Source organism: Lissotriton vulgaris, chromosome 7 (assembly GCF_964263255.1).
Source record: "Lissotriton vulgaris chromosome 7, aLisVul1.2, whole genome shotgun sequence".
NCBI classification, from domain to species: domain Eukaryota; kingdom Metazoa; phylum Chordata; class Amphibia; order Caudata; family Salamandridae; genus Lissotriton; species Lissotriton vulgaris.
In genome coordinates, this window is record NC_141695.1 from 26,011,116 (window position 1) to 26,028,987 (window position 17,872).

Consider the following 17,872-nt stretch of genomic DNA (forward strand, 5'->3'; position numbering starts at 1 on the left):
AGTGCGTGGGTGAGGAGTCTGAACGTGATCCTTAGATTTACCCAGCTGTTTAAGGATTAGAACAGGCTACCCTGCCCACTCACACGCGTTTGTTTAGCAGCGCTAGGACGCCTCAGGGTAGCTACTGCGCTTTACAAATACTCTTTTCATTTCATTTCATTTCATTTCATTTCATTCACAAATTAATTCCAGAGTTTTCAGTTATCTACCTGCAAGAGACTTGGTCCCTTGAACACCTATATATAAATGGAGACACATGGTACCCTTTTCCAGTTCTCAGTTCAAACTCAGGGAGAGCAAAGGGGGCCTAGTGGTTTACATTTCTATTCTAGTCAATGGGATGGTGTTTAGATATACTTTAGATATAGCTTTCTATAATAATCATTTTCCTTGATAATAGAAGACACTATTGTTTAGTTTGTGTACGTTTTTAGGATAACATTTTTTACCCGAAGAGATCAAATGTCATGATGAGTATGCTGGTGATACCAAGCTCTATCTTAAGATTTCCTCTACCAAACACAAGGATACCCTCACGGGTAATAGTGTGCTTTACAATTACACATAATATTCATGACAGCAAACCTGCATCCCTATTAGTGCTAAATCCATGGTACCATTCTGTACCAGTCATTCAACCTTGAAATATGAATCAACTCAGTTGCACAGAGTTACCACAAATTTGACTGATCTATTTTGTAGAATGCATCAGTTAAATTCAAGAACAATACTTCCAATAACTTGTGTTGTCTAGGAATGACTAGGGCAATTGACTTTTGACCAGACTTCACCTCTGCTGTGTATCCTTCATATCTGGCTAAAATTCAAGGCTAAATGACATCAGTATTATTGATCAGTATTATTTACACTCTGATGGCTTGTCCTAGAAGTAGCAGCATTATATACCATGGTTTGTATCACCCAAAAGGTTCTGCACAACTCTACCAGTCAGTTCCTGCTATCAAATCAAAAACTGTCAAGGGGTCCCAAATGGTGACATAGTAAAGGTACTGTTCCCTCACTTTTGAAAAAGGAACGCATTATGATACAGTATTTCTTAGGCAGTGCAACTAAAATCTGGAATTCTCCCCCCAAGGCTTCTGCGGCACCACCTCAACGGCTACCTGTCAGATTGTTGTGAAACTTCATCTCCTCCAAAGACTGTGCTAGTCCTTAAATGTATCTATTTAATAAGCTGTAATTTTAAATGACCTTTTCCTGATGTAAGTGTCATTAAAGCTACTCATGCCTAACCCTCATAACCCCTTCCTATCCATTAATGCCAAAGTTCCCTGAACCCTAACAATCCGTAACTACCCTATATATTCAAGGATCATTGAAACCCTAATACCTAATGACTACTCCTTAAAAGTATCCTTACCCGAACCTTAAACACTTCTTAGTACTCCTTCATGCTATCCTTAAGTGGAATCTAAAAACACCGGACTACCTCTTAAAACTACTTAATTTTCACATTGTATTTATACATTCAATATTCATTTCTTTTTTCAAATGAATTACATTTTAGTTAGATCTCATTTAATTTAGAATTCTTCCACAAATTGAAATCACACAGTCTTCACATTATGTATGTACACCTGTTTACAAGCTCCTTAACCTAATAACTAATGATAATATACTCCCTGCGGGGGTCTCATTGATACATTTCAGCACATGTAGGGTGTAGGTCTCCCAGGAACATCCTTCCAGCTACTCCTCTCTTATCTGCAGCCACAGCATTGATTACTACTACTGTATCTTTAACGATGGCTGCTCCAGGTAGTGTGAAGCTGTATCTGCTGGAAGCAAAATTTGTGTAATTAAAAGCTAATTTTGATGGCCAATAAAATAGACTGTAGGTTTTACAGTGCTTAGCAATGGCAAAGGTATGGGAACTCAGTAGAATAAACAGGTATTCTTAGTGCAAGAAATATGAGCCAAGGGGGCAGGATTGAGATGAATGTCTCTTAAAATGGTAAACAAACTACAGCTTGCAACCAAAAACCCAGCTCTGATTCAAGCTGACATTTGCCGCAATTGAATTGCTCACCCAGAGGAATATTTATAAGCCCTGTTGCATTGCGGTGAGAAAGCAACGCCACTCAAAAATGAGATTTATGAAGCCACGCTGTCTTGCCTTACTCTGCCCCTTTCTGCACAAAATAATCCAGTTTACAATGCAGTGACCCTTGTTCCATGATGCATGGGTGCCTGCATTGGTGGAAGGTGTAAGAAGTTGGTCTGGTATATGCTGTCCACTAGTTATAGTGATACAAAATACAGAACTCCTTCTCCTGGATTTGGTAAATCTTGAGTAAAGTACATCCCTAGGGGGACGTTTTCATTGGACAACAAGGGATTTGCAGTATTGTACGGGTTACCAAATGTACAACTAAAACTGTTGGACCCACAAGTACTATAGAAACCTGTTGTCAGCTAAATTTAAAAAAAGCTCCAACTGAGATACTGCAGAATCTAAGGAAGTGGACAAATATAGAGAGTGAACCAAACAGAAAGTAACTCCTTGTCTAACCAGAGAGATAAAGCAGCTATAAAGACAGAAGGATAAGAAAAGGTAGCTCCCAGAGGCGTTCTTCCCACCACGCAAAGGGATATGAAAAGAGGACTGGATTGAAGTGGGTCCCTTCCATATAACCAGAGTGAAAACCCTAAATAACCAACATATAAGCACAAACAAAGATACAGTGTAAAGAGCGGATATAAACAGGCTCATAGACATCAGATCCAGGACATTAAATCACCTGGATGTGACAATACAGGGAACGAGTCCTGAAGAAGGTGCAAGAATAAAACAAAGGGCACCGAAACGCCGCGTCGACTGTTTGTTCCTTTATCATTGTTTGACCAATAAATGTGATGTTTTAATATGTTGATGTAGACAGTGCTATAATAGCATTTTTTAACCTTATAACTCTTTTTAACATTTGAGTGTATATTTTTTTGCAAAAATTGAAAGTGTATTTCTTGTTGTTTCATATAACATGTTCAATGTTACTATGAATTTTTAACTTTTATAAAATAAATGAAGGATATTTTACATAAACTTTTGTCCGTGTACATGAGGTTTCTATAGTACTTATGGGTCCAACAGATTGTTTTAGTTGTAAATTTGGTAACCCGTACAATACTGCAAATCCCTTGTTGTCCAATGAAAACGTCCCCCTAGGGATGTACTTTACTCAAGATTTACCAAATCCAGGAGAAGGAGTTCTGTATTTTGTATGATTGTTGACCCAATCCTTTTCCTGTCAGAAAGGGTAGCTCCCTACTCAAAACTTTCTAGATCACTAGTTATAGTGGGCACCTTGCATCAGTCCAAACAACCCGTTATTGATGCTAGGTTAAATACAACCTTATTTGAAAGCTATCCTAGTGGTAGCAATGGCGCATAGCCTTCGGGCTAAGTCTTGAAGGAATGTAAAGCAGCTTGTTTTACCAGTCTATAATCTCTTGAATGGCTAAATGAAAGGAGATCCACACCAGGTATATATATATAAATTATATGTATTTATTACTAAACACACCCTACTAGTTTCTTTATGAGGCTAGAGGTCAAAGCACATATGTTGCACTTAAAATATCACAGTAAATTATCATAATATACGTTAGGCCCTAGTGTCGTACCAAACCATATAATAAGAAAGTGGCATAAGAACCACTACTTGGCTAGACACAAGGCCTAGAGCCTGTTGAAGTGCTAGGACCCCAAGGAACCACCCAAGGTAGTGACACAAGGGACCCACGGGGGATGTAAGCAGTGTGAGAACATAGCCGCGATCTCTATTAGCTTCTATGGGGAAAGTCACAGTTGAAATTTTAAAGCTAAAGGACACCTAGATGTGGACTAGGAACAAACCCTTCTGCACTTAGATGGTTCTAGGGCCAACAGCCACGGGAGCACCGGAGTACTCGAGTTACCTAACCCAGAGAAGCCGGGTGCATAGGTTTCAAAAGGTATTGGGTCATGTCGTTGTTTTTAATGGCGAGTTGCTGCAAAGTGCTGCTGCCAGGAAGAGGAAAAGTGTTCAAAGAGATCCAAGCCTCGATCAAAGAAGTGAAGAACCTGAAAGCAGAGGGGACAGAGTTTGGGTCACTTGCCAGTGACTAGGGGCATGATAGAAGAATGCCCACCGATGTGGGGTGCTTCAGGTGCAAAGAGGACAAGCTTGACTCTTCACTCACGAGGACCAGGAGGTGTTGACAATGACCAGGAGCTGGATTTGAGCTGTCCCATCGGTGCCCGGATTGGACACAACAAGCCTTGGCAACAGAAACCCACGCAGGAAAAGGAAAGATGCTTTGGTGTGGACCAGCAAGGTCCAAGGGACTCCCCAAGCAATGGAGAGTCAGGGCACATCTGGAGCAACCAGGGAAGCCCAATTAGAATCAAAGTTGCCTTCTCAGGGACTCACCAGTCGATGGACAAGGGATCGCGAAGGTACCTCGAGCAAAAATGCAAAGGGCCAGCTCACAGAATACTCGTAGAGTGTAGGCCAGCAATCTTCAGTAAAAATGGAGCTTGGGGTCTGGGCTACAAGTAACCCAATGCTCAGCCTCAAGGGACATCGAGAATGCTAATGCAGTTGCAAATGTGCATGGTTTAATACTTCAGAGTCCAGTGGGAGCTTCTGAGATGCAAACTGTTCAGATGCGTCTTTGGTGCCTGCCAAGGAGGGGAGTAACTCCTACACGCCAAGGGAGGTTATTCAGTCATCTGGTGTCGTGCAGATTGTCGAAGTTCCAGGATTCAGTTTCAGAGTTTCATCCAGGGCTATCTAAAGTTCTGTAGTCTTTATACACAAGGAAGGGGTTGGACTAACTCAGGGGACCCACCTATGGGAGAGTTTGGAAAAAGGGGTGGCTACACCCATTTCCTTTGTCCAGTTTTACGCAAAAGCAGGGGCTGGTAGCCCCTGCAACTGGTTTGAGCTGGACTATGCAATGGGACAACAAATGTGCCCCCAGGGCAGACTTCAAAGCACTCCTGAAGTGCTCCCACCCAGCCCCAATCCACTAAGGCCATGCCTGGAAGGTAGTTACACCTCCCTGTGACAGGAAACCTATTGTATAGGCCTTCCCTGCTGGATTTTCTTTCAGCAGCAGGAGGCCAGACATGTGTCTGTGGCTGCAGCATCCATTTGGTGATGCTAGGGCTCTTTGAAGTTGGTACCGGGTATACCGGCGCTGTCATGTCTCTCCCTCTAGAAGGGTGGGATCATACTCCCATACCAGTTACTTGTGTGGGGGTATGGTTCCAAGGTGTTTGACCTCAAACACAGCATGTTTCTGTGCAGCCATACCAAAGTTAGCGATTACCGCTAGGTTATAATGCACTTAAGAGTATATGGTCAGGGTGCATCACAGACAACCCCAGAGGATAGATCCTGGTGGCTGCAGTGGTGCTCCGCTCATGCAGGGGCACCCTCTCACATAAAAACCAAGCACTCTACCTTCAGGATTGATAAGGCTTACCATAGGGGGGACTGATAGGTTTATATGTGCAGTGTTAGGGTGAGATATAGTGAACCTATATCTCTGTAAGGGGTGCATGCACCGCCTCACTAAGGCTGCTGTAGCAGTCCTGTGGTGTCCTTTTGGAGGGCTTCCCAGGGGTGGCATAAAACATGCTGCAGGCCCTCATAGGCCTCTGGGGTACCTTTGCCCAGGGTACATTGTATACCATATACTAGGGAATTATAAAGGGCACCCCAGAATCTAATCTGTGGTGTACCTAAGGTACATGGAATCAATTTAGAGAGAAAGCAGCTAGGCAGGAGTTCTGAATAGCAGGGCCCCAGCCAGACTAACGTTGAAAAACAGTGAAACATCAGCAAAAAGTGAGGGGGTAACTATAAGAAGGAGATCCTACTCTCCTACACAACCCCAGCCCCCCCAACCCCAAACACAGGGACATTAAACTAAACTTGACCAGTTGAGTTTTCATGCTCTAAGTGGAAATCTCTGTAGAGTCCATCTGCATGGTTACTCCCAGGTCTATGTTCCACTGTATAGTCCATAACCTGTAGGGAAATGGACCACCTCAAAAGTTTGGGGTTTTCACCCTTCATCTGTTTTAGCCATAAGAGAGGCTTATGGTCTGTCTGAACAATGAAGTGAGTGCCAAACAAGTATAGCCTCAACTTCTTCAGAGCCCAAACCACAGCAAATGCCTCCCTCTCAATGGCTGACCAACATTTCTCTCTGGGGTCATCCTTCTGCTAATAAAAGCTACTGGCTGATCCTGACCTTCATCATTCAACTGTGACAGTACAGTTCCTAAACCCAACTCAGATGCATCTGTTTGCATAATGAACTTTATGTAGTAATCAGCACTCTGCAGAATGGGGGCAGTGTTCATAGCCTGCTTTAGGTCATCAAATGCCTTTTGACAGCTAACTGTCCACTGATCTTTCTTGGGCATTTTCGTGTCTGGGTGGTTGGAGCAACCCAGTCCATGGTGGTCTGGATTTTGCTCTGCAATGGTTGAACCTGGCCTCCTTCCACAAGGTGACCTAGGTACACAACCTGACTCTGACTCTGCCCTATCTGGCACTAGGTGGCCTTGATAGTCAGGCCCGCTTTCTGAAGGGTCTCCAAAACATTCCTTGGGTAGACCAGGTGATCCTCCCAGGTGGAGCTAAAGATAGCAATATCATCTAGATATGCTGCACTGTAGGCGTCCAGGCCTGTGAGGACTTTATTCACCAACCTTTGGAAAAAGCCAGGTGCATGTTTCAAATCACAGGGCAGGTGCATATCAGCTAGTCTGATTTGCCAGTAACCAGCCATCAAGTCAAATGTGCTCAGAAACTTGGCTGAGGCCAAAGTATCTATAATCTCATCTCCCCATGGGATTCGATTGGCATCAGTCCTAGTGACTGCTTTGAGACCCTGTAGTCCTCACAAAACCTCATCTCTCTCTTGCCATCTTTGTTGTGAGGTTTAGGCACAAGGACTACTGGACTAGCCCAAGGGCTATCTGAGGGTTCAATAACTCTCAAATCCAAAATCTTCTGGACTTCTGTCCTGATACAGTACCTGGCATGATCAGGTTGCCTGAAAATCTTATTTTTAACAAGCAAACTGTCCACTGTGTCCACTTCATGAGTGCACCAGGTAGCCTGATTTGGAGTGAGAACATATTTTTAAATCTTTCTGCAGTCAGTTTGTTGCTGGACAGTGAGGATGCGTGCCAAGAATACACCATCTACTGATCCATCATCAGGGTTGTGAGAGAGCAGGTCAGGGAGTGGATCACTCTCTTCCTCCTGTCCCTCATCAGTAGCCATGAGCAAGCCCATGTCTGCCCTGTCAACATATGGTTTCAGTCTGTTGACAAGGAGATACCTATGCAAGGTCTACCAAGGAGGTAACCTCTACCTTCTGTTCAACAATGGTATGGTGGCCACTCCACCTATCTTAGGCCACAGGCTCCAACACCCATACTTTCTGCCCTGGCTGGTAAACAGTCAGCACAGCCTATTGGTCATGCCAGGCCTTTTGTAATTCCGGGCTAGCCTCAAGGTTTTTAGATGCCTTTTTCATATACTCTGCCATCCGGGGGCAGAGACCAAGTACATAGTCCACTGTGTCCTGTTTAGGGGGTTTGAGAGATAACTCCCATCCCTCCTTCACCAGACACAATGGACCCCTAACAGAATGTCCAAACAAAAGTTCAAAAGGGATATAACCAACACCCTTTTGAGGAACCTCCCTGTAGGCAAAATAAAGGCAAGGCAAAAGTATGTCCCATCTGCGCCTACGCTTTTCTGGGAGACCTTTAATCATGCCCTTCAAGGTTTTGTTGAATCTCTCAACTAAACCATTTAATTGTGGGTGATAGGGTGTGGTGAATTTGTAATTCACTCCACACTAATTCCACATTGCAGTCAAGCAACTAGACATGCATTGCATCTCTGTCTGATACTACCTCCTTACGAAAACCCACCCTTGAGAATACACCCAAAAGGGACCTTGCCACCACAGAAGCTGTGGTGGCCCGAAGTAGAATAGCTTCTGGTACCCAGTGGCATGGCCCACCACCACCACCAGAATAAATATTTTCCCAGAGGCTGTCTGAGGATCCATAGGGCCAACTATGTTAATCCCCACTCTCTCAAAGCAGACTCCTACCACAGGTAGTGGTATTAGGTGGGCCTTTGTGGTTCCACCTGATTTCCCACTGACTTGACAGGTGAAACAGGAGTGACAAAACTTCTTGGTGTCTTCAGACATGTGGGGCTAATTCAGTGAGGGACTATTTTGTCCCAAGTCTTGTTTTGTCCCAGGTGACCTGCTAGGGGAATATCATGGGCTAGTGTTAATAGGAAGCCCCTAAACTTCAGAGGTATAACCAACCTCCTGGTGGTACCAGGCTTGGGGTCGATACACTCTGAGCATAGGGGCCCATCATCCCAATAGACTCAATGGGTTCCACTAGCATTCCCAGCAGCCTCGGCAACAGCTTGCTGTCTGAGGGGGTTCTAAAGAGGGGCAGTTCAGTTGTTTCTGGCTCAGATTTGCCCTGGAAGTGTCCCATGTCCTCAAGAACTCAACCTGATCAGGTTCAAGCCCCTCTTGGACAGTTCCTTCCTCACGACTAAGATCATCTCCCTCAGGAGGCTGATCTGTATTCTGAGTCAGGGGGAAGGCACTGCCTTAACCCTACTGCTCCTCCTCTTGGGAGGCACCTGGTCGATTCTTTCAGCATCCAGGGCCTGTTCACTGTTAGACATTTTGGCCTGTGACCTGGTCACAGCCAATACATGTGCAGGGATTCCTACCATTTCTGCATGCGTCCTGAGCTCCACTTCTGGCCAAGCTGAAGTTTCTAGATAATTGCCAAGCAAGCATTCAACAGGAAGGTCTGTACTTACCACAACCTTCTTGAGGATAGTTACCCCTTCCCAGGAGAAATTAGCAAGTGCTAAGGAATGGTCAGTCCTGACTTTGCTAGCATTGGTGACTTGGTACATCTCATCAAGTATAATCTGCTCAGGAGCCACTAGATATTTTGTCACTATTGTGACACTTGTTTCTGTGTCCCTGAATACCAAAGCCTCTTTTCAGTTTATCAAAGGCTGCTGTCTTACTTTGCCCAAGTTACTGGAACTCACAAAGGAGGACATATCCATGCCTCCATCACAGATCAGGACAGCCTGAGTTGGAACTCTGACTAGGCCAGAGTCCATCTCTGAACCCAGGGTTAACCCTACTACATCCTTATTCTGCGCACAACCACTTGTAGCTGGACTAGGGAAACAGTTGCCTTAGGGGCAATGGTGGCTGGAGTTGAGTCTTTGGACTTGGTATAATCACTTGTCCAATGGGTTTTCTGCTTACAGATTTTACACCATGTTTTTTTGGCATTTTCCTTAGTTAGATTGGGTTTCCCCCCAGATGCAGATTTTGGGGACCTTGAGAAGGCTTCTGGTTTTTACCCTTTTCCCCACCCTTGTCAGGCCTCTTTTGGGCACCACCTTGGTTCTGAACCTTCTGCCTCACCCTGGTTCTGACCCATTTGTTTGCCTTCTTTCCCATTTCTTGGGGAGAGGTCAAATCAGAGTCCACCAGGTACTGATGCAACAGCAGCTGATTTTGACAAGTATTAAGGATCTGCTCCCTCATAATTAGGTTGTACAATCCTTTGAAATCACACACCTTGCTGCCAAGTAACCAGCACTCCAGAGCCTTTGTAGCACAATATACAAGTCCACGCAGTCTTGATTCTGTGCCTTTTTTTGGTTATCTCTGAATGTTATCCTATATTGTTCGGTGGTTAGGCTAAACACTTCAATCAGTTCACTCTTCAAGATTTGGTAATCATCAACACTGAGGAGCTTATCTCTACCTTTGTCTGCAAAGGAGAGCCACAAGATTGCTGCCCACTGCTCCTGGGTGACCCTCTGAACGTTACCAGCCCTTTCCAGTGCTGTAATCCATGTATGGATGTCATCCCCACTCTGGTAGGGAGGGACAATCTTGCTTAGGATCCTATGGTCATGAGACCTATCTCTACTAACCTTCTTCTAGCTTTCTGAAGCTCTAGGGACCCCCTTTCTAAACCCAACTGCGCTTATCTGATTCTATGCTGAGCTTCCTCATACTTAAGCAGTCTCTCTTTCCTCTCATGAGAGGATTCCCTCATATGAGAGGAAACAGAGGTCCCTATGGAAGTGTCAGAATTAATTGACTCCTGAGAAGGAGATCTGGACCTTCTAGGCACACTCCTAACTCTTTCAGGTGGAGTAAAGAGAGGGCCATTGTGTCCATCTTCTTTACCTTCAGGAGGAGTTGCATCATCCAAGTTAAGATCATTGTCATCTTCCTGGCCAGCTTCAGAGGTCAGGTCCTGGGTATCTTTACCCCAGGGCCTTTCCTCACCTGCGGCCCCACCCACTCAGCCTACCCCTTCAGACCTTGAGGTGTTTCTGAGATCATTCAATAGCAGTGCCTCTATGAGGCGTTGGGTGTTTGCACTTTTATCTGTCTTCAACTTCCCAGTACTACACAATGCTCTCAATTCCAAGAAAGGGAATGCGCCATACTTTGAGGCTAGAAGCTCACTGGCTTCTGGCAGGGACCCACTGGTTCCTGGCCTTGAAGACACCACTAGTGAGGTGTGGTGTATGCACTTACTTACTCGAGTGTGGCCTCCTAAACTCTTGAGTTGTAGAAAGGATGTGCTAAGCCTGTGACACACAACTGTAAGTTCAGTAGAACTTACTGCAATTTAAGCTTGAATTTTATGTACCTCAGGTACCTTTAGTGGTTTTCAGTTAGTCACTCACTTGAGATTATCTGGTAAATATGGACAGTGTGTACTATTGCTTAGAAGATCCTGCAGTAAGTTAGTGTTGATTTCACTACATCCACCAAGTGTGTGATCCATTGATGGTGTAAATTAAGCCACACCTCAGAAGATATCAAAGCCTGGGGGAAGGGGTTTAAGAGGTTGAGGAATAGATGGGAAAGTTTTGACAAAGAGAAGCACTACACAAGAACAACATTCATCTGGCCAATGAGCAGCAAATCATTTGTCATCAATCTATTGTGGAAGTAAACAAAAGAAATGAGTATGACAGAGTACAGGTAAATGCATTGCAAACAGGCCTTCTCCCCCCAAGACCCAAGTTATCAGATATTTAACTGTTCTGTCTTCTAAGTAGGGAGTGAACTCACCCTCCCAGTTCTCCAAATAAGGTGGAGCATCTCTTTCGGAATGTCGATCTCTCTTGGGTGTCTATCTGGACTGGTTCAGTAGGTACACAGGAGTGTTGAAGTCATCTTTTGCCTTTTATTCATGGAGTATACTAGAAGGCCTGTGGATTATAAAACAGAAACTCTATTTTAGAGTCAAGGAGAAGGACAGAAGTAAGGTAAGCTTCAAGAAGAGTGTATCAAGAAGACTCATAGGCAGAGCAAAAAAAAAAAACAAGAGGAGGATTCAGACCTTCCCTTTTCCTACAAGTCCAAAACACACACACAGCAGCAGCATTTCACAAATAAACACACCTCTCTTCATTCCACAAGGCTGAATGCTAGACCTCAGATGCTTAGTTACTTTTGAACTGAAATGAATGACTTCTTACTTTATGCTATTGATGAGGTAGTCCTGCAGCTCCTGTTCTTCTATCCTCCTTTTGACTCTGAGTAACTCTGTCCCAGACCAGTTGTCATGACCCAAGCAAGACAGACATGTTGTGCATTGCTGTTGAAGAACAAGTAGAGAAACAGACATGCAGTATTTTGAATAGGTTTTTGTTTGCTAACTAAAGTGACTGTTCTGGTCTCTAAAGAACCAGAAAAAAGGAGAGGATGTTACAATTAAATCTGGCTGAGTGGGAAAGGTATTATAATACAGTAAGTGATTTACTATCTAATTGCACTTTAATATCTCTGGCATGTAACCTACGTTATGATTTAATACCTCTCTGAATCATAATGTCATGAAGGAAAGAGAAGATACGGCATATTGATTTAGGTATTCTAATACAGCATATGATTTCTTACCTCATTGCGCCTTAACTTTATTTACCTATATCGTTCGAGCAATAAGGACTACTTTTTCCATCATGCTCGTCATTTGTGTGCGGTCATGCATAGCTGCCTGCATTTCCTGAAAGCTCAGTGTTTTATCCATGAGTTTGGGGCTCAGATACGAATTCCAAGTAAGATCATTCTGTGCGTCCAGTTAACATACGAAGTATTTTGGTACGGGACTGCAGATCAGGACTACAATTCCCGGCATGCTTGCCCCTCGCATGGTGATGGTCTCACATTACAGACAGGTTCCCAGAATACAATTTAAGTTGCCAGTTAGTGGCTGCCCAGCGTCTCTGATTCCAGCACTCATACCGGTTGAGGGTACCGAAGGAGAGGCTGGATGGAGCCTGGCAGTGTGTATCTTCATCATGACCTAGGGATTTATTTTATTTCTTTTTTCAAAGATAGAAGTTCAACTAGAAATAAAAAAAAGGTCTATAGGGGTACTGGCATACTTAATCCAGGATGTAGAGTTCATCCTCAGACTGGTTCACCAAGAGGTTGATCAGCTAGCACACTTAAATTTCTGGCAAATCATCCTCCGCCTCCTTCTGTGCTATTTCAGGAAGGGTGTAATATTGTGGTATAAAATGTTGGTTAATTTTGATCATCATTAATCTTTCCAAGTTTTGAGGCACAAGGCTGGTCCTTCTCACTGTAACAACCACACCAGCTGTATTGCACTGAACACACGCTCAGTAGACACCCTGGGTACAAGACAATCAAAATACTTTATTGCCAGCCTACTTAGCTCTGGCAATTTTTGCACCTTCCTATACCAACACATCAATGGATTTTGATCCACAAAGACCTCTTTTGAATCATCCAGATATACCTGGAACATCCTGTGGATGGTCATTGACACTGCTACTTGCTTAACCTGTTTTGTAGTCCCCTCTGCACTGGCTACACCATCTACTGATCCATCATCAGGGTTGTGAGAGAGCTGGTCAGGGAGTGGATCACTCTCTTCCTCCTGTCCCTCATCAGTAGCCATGATGCTGCTGATTGAAACCAATACACTGCAGAGTTTGGATCCGGCCCTTCTGTTGCTGTTGTTGACGGGGTTCTGGTTGATGGGATTGTTGGCTGCTGTGAGACAAGACTGCCCAATATGGGAGCACCCCAGAACTGCAGGATGGGACTCGAAGTTCCAGCTGTTCTTCTAGGCCTCCAGCTTGAACTATAAACTGCCTCTTGTTTTTTTTAAACAGCCCTTCAGAAAAAGGACTGAAAGTAGCAAAATGTTTTTGTACTGTAGATCAAGTAGTGTAACATAGATGTACTCTTTAGATGCCATGATGTCATGTTGCAGCCTTGTATTACAGGCCAAGAAAAGGATGAAGTTCTTAACTGAGGCATGCACGTCTGTGTTTTCATTCACACCTCTGGGGGTGAACTTTCCAGGCACCTTCCTTGTGTGGTCCTGTTGGAGATACAATAATGGGATAGCTTGGCCCATCGTACTGTCCTCCTTACTAACTTCCGGAGTGGCAACCTGAAAAGGGAGTGTCAGGTATTTGACAAGACCTCATCTGTCCGCATCCATGGTCATAGCTTTCCCAACTGCATCCCCTGCTCTTAGAATGAGATAGTCATTGATCTGGTTGTACTGCTCAGACGTTGCAAAATGTGATAGGTCACGTTCAAAAGTGTTAACACTGACTGTATCAGGGCTTTAAATGGTGCTCTATCATTACGCTGAATAATCCGCAACTGCTTCAGGACTTTAAAGGAATGACTGAAATGAGTGCAGGTTCTTCTGCAAGTGGTTAGTATGTTTCTGACTATGTCTTCTTTTTATAGTAAGTCTTGCACAACCAGGTTGATGCAATGGGGCAAACAGAGAACCCTGAAATAGCCTCCATCTGACATGGCCTTGACTATTTTACTGCCAATGTCCATGGCAATAAATCCAAATCTGAGACCTCTGGGTCACAGCCATTCGTACACCTTGCTTCTACATTCCTCCATGATGTTTACAACTGTAAGTGAGTTCTCCACAGCGAGCATGGCCAGTGTTGTATGCCACAGAAAGCCCTGAAAACTTTCTTCAGGGCAAAGACCTGCAGATCTATTTTGCTTTACCACTATAAAGAGATCCAGTATGCAGTGATGCACATGTAATCAGTCACCTGACAACTGATCTACATGTCTATTGTCAGTTGGGTGGTGTAAACAAAGGTTTGCTGCTAAGTTTCTCCATTCAGCTGCAGCACATCGAGATGCAATGCTGGAACAGCAATTCAGGCAAAATAAGTCTGATTTGGAACCTTCCATTTGGGTCAGATGGCTGCCAGACATTCTAGAATCCCTCTCCATCCACAAAAGAAAAAGGGAGGAAGTCCAACACTAATGTTCTTGCCTGCAGCCCATTGTACCAACGTGTGGTTGAGTGGTTCCGCTCATAGGGCCGCTACAGCCTAAACATGTCATTATTAGTAAACTGGATTTCTTTCTTTTCCAGGGCCACTGACACAGGCGTCTTCTGAGAAGTAGATGGAGGCGGTAGACTTAATGTGTGCTGTGGTGGGGCAATCATTGTAAGCTGTGGTGTCTCCACCTCACTCAAAGTCTTGTGCCACTGTTAAGTTACTGAGGTGGGTGATTCTGGTGCTGCACTGCTTGGAACATGGCTGCTTTGCACTAAGATGTTACCCTCTTCTTACTCATCATTTCCTCCCAAAATGATTGGACTTGTGGCTGATGTTTCCCAGCTCCCTCACCACCACCACCACATTCAGCAATTTATTTAAGGGGCACCTCCCACTTTATTGTGTAGTTTTTTTCATATGGGTCATTTGGCACCCAGGACCATAATTTGAACTAGTTTCACCTCGGCGAACATTTGTATGGCAAAGGCTGCATGTTGCAATGTGCTCTATGGTAACCACTTAAAAATCACAAACTGGAAAAAAGTACATATTTATTGTGCAACTGCCCACGCCTGAAGAAGAACTGGGGGTAGATGGGTGTGTCATCGATTACCTCTCTACTTCTCCAGATGCAGGGATTGCTACAGGTCTCAGCTGGGGCTTTAGGAATATGGCAGCTGGTGGTAGTGACTTCTGCAACATGCTTCGGAGCAGGCTTAAAAGCATTGTCATACTACTCTGTGTACCTTCTACAATGACTGCCTCATCATTATCATCTTCATCATCATCCCCTTTGATAAGGCTGAGTCTTTCAGGAACTTCTCTTTTCCCTTGTCTCTCTTGTAGTCTCCTGAACTCTGCCAGGGTCCACTCCATCTCCCTTTCATCATCCTCAGAAGTGGTGCATGGAGAAAATATTGTAGGATAACCCTTCCTCCCTTTTCATTGCTGGAGATATAGGAGCCAATGTTTCTAAAAGAGAAGGTCCAACTCCTTGCTTGGAAGGAAGTGTAGCCTCCTGTTCTGCCCCATCAGGAAAATGTACTTTTGCTGGTTGTGGCTGCTGTCCACTTTGCTCTGTTTTTTGAAATAGTTGTGTACTAATTTGCAAAAGGGACAAATCCAATTCAACGTTACCACTCGTCCGTGTCCAGATAATTGCTGGTACAGCCTCACTGACAGACGTCATCCTGGGCTTAGGTGCTGTTGATGCGGGAGTGCTGATCCCAGCTTGCTCCAAGAGACCTGTGCAGCAGGCAGCAGTTTATCAAAAAACTTTCTGGCCAGCACTGTCAGGACTCTCTCCTCAGAATCCAAATACAGTGAGTAATGGTCCACCTCCTGATATCACCAACACCCCACTTGTAACACAGGCTGTTCGAGCGATCAGGCGAGGGAAAGGAAAGGGAATAAGCAGGATGGGAAAAAGGTACCTGTAACAGCAAAAGGAAAAAATATCAACAGTGTATGAAAACAGACTACTCTCATTCGGTCTCACTAAGACCTTGCTTAGCAGACAGCCTCTCCTTATTTCCATACAATCCTGGGGGCCTTGCTTGGGTTCTACAACAGAAAACTCACAGGATTTAAAACACAGGTGGCACTGCAGTGCATCAAAGCATTCCGTGCATACCCCATACATACCAATGTGTTTTGTGTAGAACACTAGAAAGCAATGCCAGTCCCAGAAGGCTAGATCAAGAATCTTTAACAAGGCTGTCACTGTTGTGCATAAAGATCCATTGACAAGTCTCATCCTTATTTTCCCAATGTGATAAATTAATCAAGTAAGTAAAATGGAATAAACAGTCTCCTGATTCCCCTCAGATACGGTAAAGCGTGGTTCCAAACACCACAGCAGTCCGCTCGGGCGGATAATAACTCCAGTCCTGATTCAATAAAGTCTCTCTCCATACACGGTAATGCGTGGTTGACCTCCCCACTACGTTCCTCTATGGTATCCGTCAGCTAGAGCTTGTTTTCCCCAGGAGCAGAGAACACAAAATGCCCAAAGCAATTCCTGACACAACAATGCACGGTTCTGTTCACTGCTGCATTCTGCTCAGCGTTACATAAGAACTTCAAAGCAGACTAGCTGATATATACTGTTCCGGAAACACACAGACAAATTCATGGACCTGTCGGCAACCTCCTCAGTGATTACTCACGGTTCCTCCAAACTTTCAGAATCACAAAGCAAGATCACAGAGCTGCTTCTTGCTGCTGCGGAAACCCTCTCACTCAGTCGGGTGAGAGAGGCACGTCAGATTCAAAATTACGCACAGTATTCCTTGCAACACATCAGCTAAAACCCACCTCCAGTTTCTGGCATCATGGGAGTTTTAGTCCATAGTTCACTATGTATGCGTCGCTACGGCCAAATCTTGACAAGCACGCCAGTGGTGGAAAGTTGCTTCTTCTCACTGGCTATTCTCTTGCTGGATAGTATCTTTCTTTGGGGCCATCTTCTTAAAGCTCTCAGTTGGCAATTGAACCAAGCTGCACAAGCAGAAGTGATTAGTGGACTGGCATGGGACTGAACAGGCCTTCTGTTTTGTAGTACTGCGGTTGATATCTCTTCTCTTGTGCACCTAAAAGCAAACAAGCAAGAAAAACATTTAGGAGCTCATTGCGATGTCAGGAGGAAACTTTCTGTCCGACACCAACTCGGAATCAAGACCGACCAACTCATGGTCAGTGGCTCCGCACGCCCGATTCTGATGCGACCAAAAACTGTTCAGTAGGATTCCCATTTTTTCCTGTCAGAGCTTGTGTTCTGCCTGATAATTGGCCATAACACAGGCTCCTAAGGGGAAATGGGGTGTGTGTAAAGCCCTGCAACCTGTTGCAGGCACCCCATGGTGCCTCCACACAGTGAAAGGGTTTACAGAAGGGTTCCTTAGGTACCCCCTCGAACCCCAACTGGAGGCCCAAGGATGAATGGGACTGTGCCAGGGGCCCGCAAAGTCACTTTCTGACACCCTTGGAATGCAAACCAGTTGGCTGTTGGAAATCAACATTGTAAACCCGTGGTTGTAAATGCTGTCCATTGTAGTGTACAATGTGGTTCCGACCGACACAAATCTTCCGAGAGCCAGTCCGTGGTTTGCATTCTGACCGCTAACATCGCAATTGGTCGTTTGTAAACCGACCGAGCAAGTCGGAAGGGCTCCAACACAGTTGAGGAGGATCCGACTGTCAGTAGGAGTCTTTCTGCCCAACATCATAATCGGTCCCCAAGTGTTAAATGTGGCATTGTTTGCACTTTGAATTAGAACAGACAAATGCAATATTAATGTGGTTGTGTTGTTAACTAAGGTAACCACTGTAATGTCAAACCACACCACAACACCATAGTTCTTCATTAGAATATAACACACAATATGCAGAAAAATGTAGCGCTTTCCTTTATGTTCAATGTATTCTGAAGG